Source organism: Charadrius vociferus, unplaced genomic scaffold (genome assembly GCF_000708025.1).
Source record: "Charadrius vociferus isolate BGI_N301 unplaced genomic scaffold, ASM70802v2 scaffold213, whole genome shotgun sequence".
In the NCBI taxonomy this organism is placed as follows: Eukaryota; Metazoa; Chordata; class Aves; order Charadriiformes; family Charadriidae; genus Charadrius; species Charadrius vociferus.
In genome coordinates this window covers 3,963,371-3,969,540 of record NW_009647828.1, presented here as the reverse complement: position 1 = coordinate 3,969,540, position 6,170 = coordinate 3,963,371, and the positions used below count along the sequence as shown (strand labels likewise).

General features: G+C 38.2%; 1 pseudogene; it reads left to right on the top strand.

The window, feature by feature from the left end:
• Positions 1 to 5,514: 5,514 nt before the first annotated feature.
• Positions 5,515 to 5,867, top strand: LOC104284208 (annotated as a pseudogene).
• Positions 5,868 to 6,170: the final 303 nt, after the last annotated feature.

The following is a 6,170-nucleotide window of genomic DNA, read 5'->3' as shown; positions in this document are numbered from 1 at the left end:
AAGGCATTGATATATATCCTGGTAATAGGGAAGGAAATTGAGTTGCTCCTTACTATGCATGGGTCCCCTCTATATTGCTTGCTATATGACCAACCTCCTTTTCATCTAAATACTCCTTTTGCAGTAATGAATAAGGTTGTGACTTGCTAAAGATCAGACAGTGAAGGGACCTATCCTATTATTACTTGTTCTTTTTACTTGGCACTGCTTTTTTGATGTTGCTGAGTATTTTGTAATGAATCATCTTTCCAAAGCCTCAAAGGTACTAAATAGGTGGTTGTCCTCATAATTTTTTTTTCCTGCGAATTAAGGAAAAATACTTTTTCTTGTGGGGCTGTTATTGTGAAAGGCAGTGATATTTGAAGTCTATTCAATTCTGATTTTGTCCGAAATGTAACAAGATTGGTTATAGGTTTTGCTTTCAATCCTGATTACAGGGCTGTATGCATCTATTAATGTACATTGGTGCTGTTCACATATAATGTGTTTTATAACACTTCTCTATCATTTTTCCCTTATTAGATACATGTTTGGAAGGTGTAAAGAAAATGTTTCATTTTGGGGAGACTGTGTCAAACTAAGGGCAGATGACTTTGTTCATTCTTTTTCAGTATGATTGTGGTGGCTTGTTAGTGACTTTTAGGCTTTCATTAAAACTACCTACAGTGTTTTGTTGATTGTGTTCTCTTTGAGGTCAGACTTCTTTTTCCCCTGATTAGCTCTGGCTGCAAAGGGAAATCGTTGGGGCTGGTTTCAATAAAATAATCTTAAATTTAATCTTAAAATAATCTTAAATTTTCACTGAGAGAAGAGACTGTAATAAAAACTTCTTGGTTACCAACAGCTAACACTAAAACCCCCAAAAAGCTTTAGGTCAAGAGAGTCCAATTCCTTTACACATCTTGTGTAGATCCTGCGATCATTATAGACCTCAATAGAGAGTGGCCTTTTTGACAGGTTTTTCAAGTAGAAATTGAACCTATTATGTAAAACAAATATCTTTTGTAGAAAAGAAGTCACTTCTGAGGATACTTTGCTTGTACTTCCTAAATACAGTTGTTATTTTTAATTTACACAGTGGGGTGTCTCTGACATGTGGGTGTCATGGAACGTTACCAGTAGTAGCAAAGTTGACATGAGCTGGACTTACTTATTTTTTTAACTGGAAGCTAAGACAGGATTCAGTTTTGAGATAAGACGTGCACGTAAACATGTATGATTACCAGTTTGTCAGATGATTGCTACATATACTACATATGTATATGTGATGACTGTTGTGTTTCCTTCAGCCATGGGAACTTCTTGGGGGTATCTTCTGAGCTTTAGATCAGTGCAGAATGATTGACAATACATTAAGTGTGCAAGGCATGGACTGCTGCTGTTCAGACATTTGGAGAAAGGCCTCAGAACTTCGGTTTTCCATACTGGCTTACATGGCTTTTATATCCTACATATGTCTTTTTCCCTTGTTAGCACTGTCTCTTTGACCTCTTCCTCCAGCACAAACTCTGACCATCAAATATATGTGAGCTGTGTTAACAACAATCAAAACCTAATTGCCCTGTTGAGTTTGCGTCCTGTAATGTCTAAGAGGTGTCATTATTGTTGACTTTAGCAGAAAAAGAAAAACACTGCATGCACCATGGCACCATAAGAACTTTTTTTCCCCAAGTAGCTCATCCCTGCTTCCCAGTCTCCTTCCAGCTCACCTTCAAACTCATTTATGCCTTTGCCTGTACTTCTTACCCTTTATCTTTTAAGCCTGTAAACCTCTGTACACTCTATTACACCATGCGGCTAGTGCCATAGAGCATCAGTTTCAGTTGGAATGGTCGAAATCAGCCAGCATTTCATTCTGTGCATTTCCAGTATTGCAGTACTGGTATGTTGACACCCTTCAGATATGGTTGCAACTAGTTTTAATTGTTAAAGTGAGATTTCTGTACCTTCAGATGAAGACTTTTAGTTTCTGAGTTAAGTTTCTGTTTTGACAACCAGTTACAGTAATACCAGTCGGAGCGGCTAGTTTCTTATGCACATAGGTCTTTAGTGTTCCTAGTCTATTTTGGGAAATCATAGCTGCAGTCAAGCCTGTAAGGTTTCTGTCTGTTATCAAATATATAAACGACCATAATGGGAACACAACCAGGCCTACAAGAGCTCTGTTCTTCCAGCTTGGCCTACAAGTTTGTGTTTCTAGGTCCAAAGCAAAACTGCGTGCAGAGCAGATACTGCCAACTTCCTTCTCGTATCATTAGAAATGTTGAGAAAAGAAAAAAGGCAAAAAAGGGACATTAATAATAACATTCTAACAAATAAAATATTGGCTGTTTATCCAGAGTTAATGTTTCACCTGTATAATTATAATGTAAATAATATACATGATATATGTACTACTACCGTCCACCAAAGATGAAGCTCCTGAGCTACACTGAGAACTTCTCAGCTGGGTTTAGTGTAATTACAAGATGAAATAAATCGTGTTCATAAGAGGCCAGAGCACCACCACAGAGCCTAATGAATTATTGATGATAATCTCCAAGATGACCCATTGCCTTTGATTTTTCTCTCATTCTTTCCCATTTCAGTGATGAAGCTTCTAGAGAGAAAGCCATCATTTAAATTATTAAGGAATTAAAAATAGAAATCCTTATCTTTATTTTTGAAAAAATGTTCCATTTAGGAAGCAAGCAACTAAAAGCAGTTTTGCCAGTCTGCATTTCTCCTGTGTGTCATATAGAATTAGGGGGTTTTGTCAGATTTATTTTTTTCAGAAATAAAGTCTATGTCATTACTTTATGACTTTGTATGATGTTTGAATGTTGTAGTTTTCCAAAGGCTAGTTCCTCATCTAACAGCCCAGCAACTCAAGTCTGGTTGATACAAATACGGTTTGTAAAATTAGTAGGAGAAAGTAGCAAAAGAGCGTTACTCCTTACCTTATGTGTTACTGCTTAACCTTAATGCAGAAGTGTCTGTGACTGGCTGATGATGCCTGTGACTGAAAACAGTTGATTCTTAGAAAGTAGCGAGAAAAAAAAAAAAAAGGAAGAAAAAAAGATTAAGGTAATAACCAGTTGGGCTCTTCAGAGTCTCCCAAACAATGACTGTAAATTACTATTGATTAGTTTAAAATAGAAGCCCATTATTACTATCTAAGAAGGAAAATAAGACCAAATACCCAGAAGTACTCCCAAGCAGAAAGTAGATAGGGACAATAGAAACCGTTCTGAAGGTCAGAAATAGTTAAATAGCGTATTTGAATGGAAAACCTGATGGTTTTGTGTACATCAGTAAAGACTAAATACAAACATAAACACTGCAAGATAATGTCTCCTGTTCAGAGTTCCTAACTATTCTTTTAATCACAGACCAGATCAGACTTAGACTAGTATTACTGTAATGAATAGCAACCAGATGTAAAATGTTATTTTTCAGTCTTTTTGCTACTCCTAATCCATTAACTGTGCCCTGAAAGCACAAGGGCAAAACATTAGCCAAAGTAGTACTAGTTCCTGTTTTTGTCAGGGAGAAACTGAAGGATAAATCCTTTGTTTGAGCAGAACTAAGAATAAGATTTCATCTACGCTTGGATTTTCCCTACTGATTTCAATGACAGAAGTGTTAGGACATTTGTAAGAGTTTTTAGACTTCCCACTCTAGGCATATATTAACAGTTGTAGCTTAAGAGTGCATCAGGGAAAAATTTAGAATGTTATGATTAGCTCCCTTTACCCATTTTTTCTTTGTCTGAAAGTATTTTCAGCCATGTTATAGGCTGTACCTCATTCAATGTGTGAATTCCACATTAAAGCAATTCTTTCATTCTTTGGTTCTTTTGAGACAGTTCTGTTCCTGAGCCAAATGGGATGGATTGTTTAGAGGAATTATTTCTTTTTAGCATTTCCTTCTCTTGATTTGAAAGTGGAAATAGCTGTTTGTTTACACAAACACAAAATAAATGCCATTAATTAACACCTGAAAGTTTTGAGACACTTTTGTTCTGTATGTCTGTTAATGTAGTAGCATGAATAAAGCATATAGGAGTAGCAGAATTACCACAGTAGACCTTTCAGTAACCCCAATGCTAGAAAGAGGTTTTGTAACATAGGAATTCAGTATTTGTTTTTTCTCCCCCCCCCCCCCCAGTTTTATTTTTTCTCTGACATTTGGATAAGGGTCCAATGCTTCAATCCCAGCAAAAACTATGGTGGCTCTGAAATTGCTACGCATGAGCTGGTTTCTCATGTCCTGGGCAACCCCGTACTCCATGACTTCTTTACCACCTTAGGAAGAGAAAATCTACAGGATGATATGGAACTTAAAGTGTTTCTTCTTGCCTGCCCCATCCAACGTCTGGGCAACAGCACTGAGAGGATTTAGACATGCTCATTTAAAGCATTTCTCTCCAATAAGCCCACCTGTGGCTCTGCTGTTGCTCATTATTCATGAAGCCTGGACAAAGATATGAAGATGCTCACTAAAGAACCACAGGGAAGATGATGTGTGACCCCTTTATTCCACAAGTTCTTCACAAGACGATTTACAGAATCGGATTCTACTCAACCTGACTAAAGGTGGGGAGATGCAGGCTTACTTATCTAAGGCAATACTAAATAAAGGCTACCCAAGGAGTGTGTGAACCAGGCTATTAGCGTGTAGCCACACAAAGGATAGAATTTGAATTAATTCCTGGCGACCTGTCTGCTGCCAGGGAATAGTTATTAATGATTTGGACTGTCTGTAAATCTTTCCCCCAGGATATTTCAAGCTATTTTGAACTGAGCCTAGACCATTCACAAGGTTACCCCTTGTTCTTGCAGATTGCAGATATACATCTATTTAAGGAAGAAGACATAACTTTTCCTTCCTTCAGCAATGTTTGCTCAGGTGACAGTCTAGTTGTTTGGCGTAGTTGGTTTATTCTTCTGAAGCCAAGTGAAAGATCTGTGTTTGCTACTGTTTGTGTATATGATTTTCACCTTGAAGAGCAATCTGTTATGCGTGCCTTATCTTTATTCAGTTCAAGAGTCTCCTTTTTGTAATGGGTCAGGCTGACTTTGTTGTTTTGACTGCATCTTGTAGGTATGTTCTTTCCACCCACTGGACAACACTTTTATGACTAGTAGTTAATGTAACATCAGTACAGCCAGCACTCTAATGTATTAATAAAAATGACAGTGTCATCAGCAAAGAATGTTTTAAGGGTAAATGGGTCTTGTAACTTGTTCAAAGACATCCTACTACTGTTTTGCTGTGGTAACACATACATTGAAGGGCTTTAAAAGAGAAGAGAGATAGGAAAAGTATTTTAAAAAGAAGGAAAAGTTTCATGATACATTAGAAGAAATGGATACTGTTCTCATCCTGGACTGACAGTGCAGAACAACAGCGGTGTCCTGGAGGAGAAGCTATGTGTGCATCAGAGGTACTTGCATGATGTTCCCTGAGAGTGTCTTGAGCCACTACCACAAGAGCATCTTCTGCCGAGAGAAGGGAAGGGAAGCCTATCGTATGTCTACTGTTTAGAACCTCCAACTCCCCTTTGCTGATGCAAGTAAGGGTGATGACCTGCTCCCTGCCGGCACTGAGGACTACATCCATAAAAGGATCCAGCAGTGGAATAGCAGGAAGACCCTCACCACAGTCCAGGCATTGCAGATCATTCAGATAAAAAGAAACTGGTGAAGGCATTAAAAAAGAAATTTCCCTGCGATGGTACCATAATTGAACACCCCGAATTTGGAGAAGTGATGCAGTTGCAAGGTTGCCAGCACAAGAACATATGCCAGTTCCCTGTAGAGACTGGCTAAAGAGACCTTGTAGGTCTGGCTAAAGATGACCAGCTGAAAGTCCATGGGTTTTAAGTGCCTGTGAGTGACTGAAGCTTTATGCAAGAAGATTTTCTTACCATGAAATTCTCATCTGTCCCATGTCATAAGTTTAAAACCAGGTGATTTGTGTAATGTAACGATCTTGGGTCCACTGTTCAGTCTGGACTAGTATAATTCAGTGATGTAATAAACTGACAAGAGCTCTTAAAAAAATAATAATAAAAAAACCAAACCAAAACAAACCCAAACCCAACAAAAAAAACATCTAAGGAACCTGAAGATACACAGGTCCATGGGACCTGATGAAATCCATCCGCGGGTCCTGGGGGAACTGGC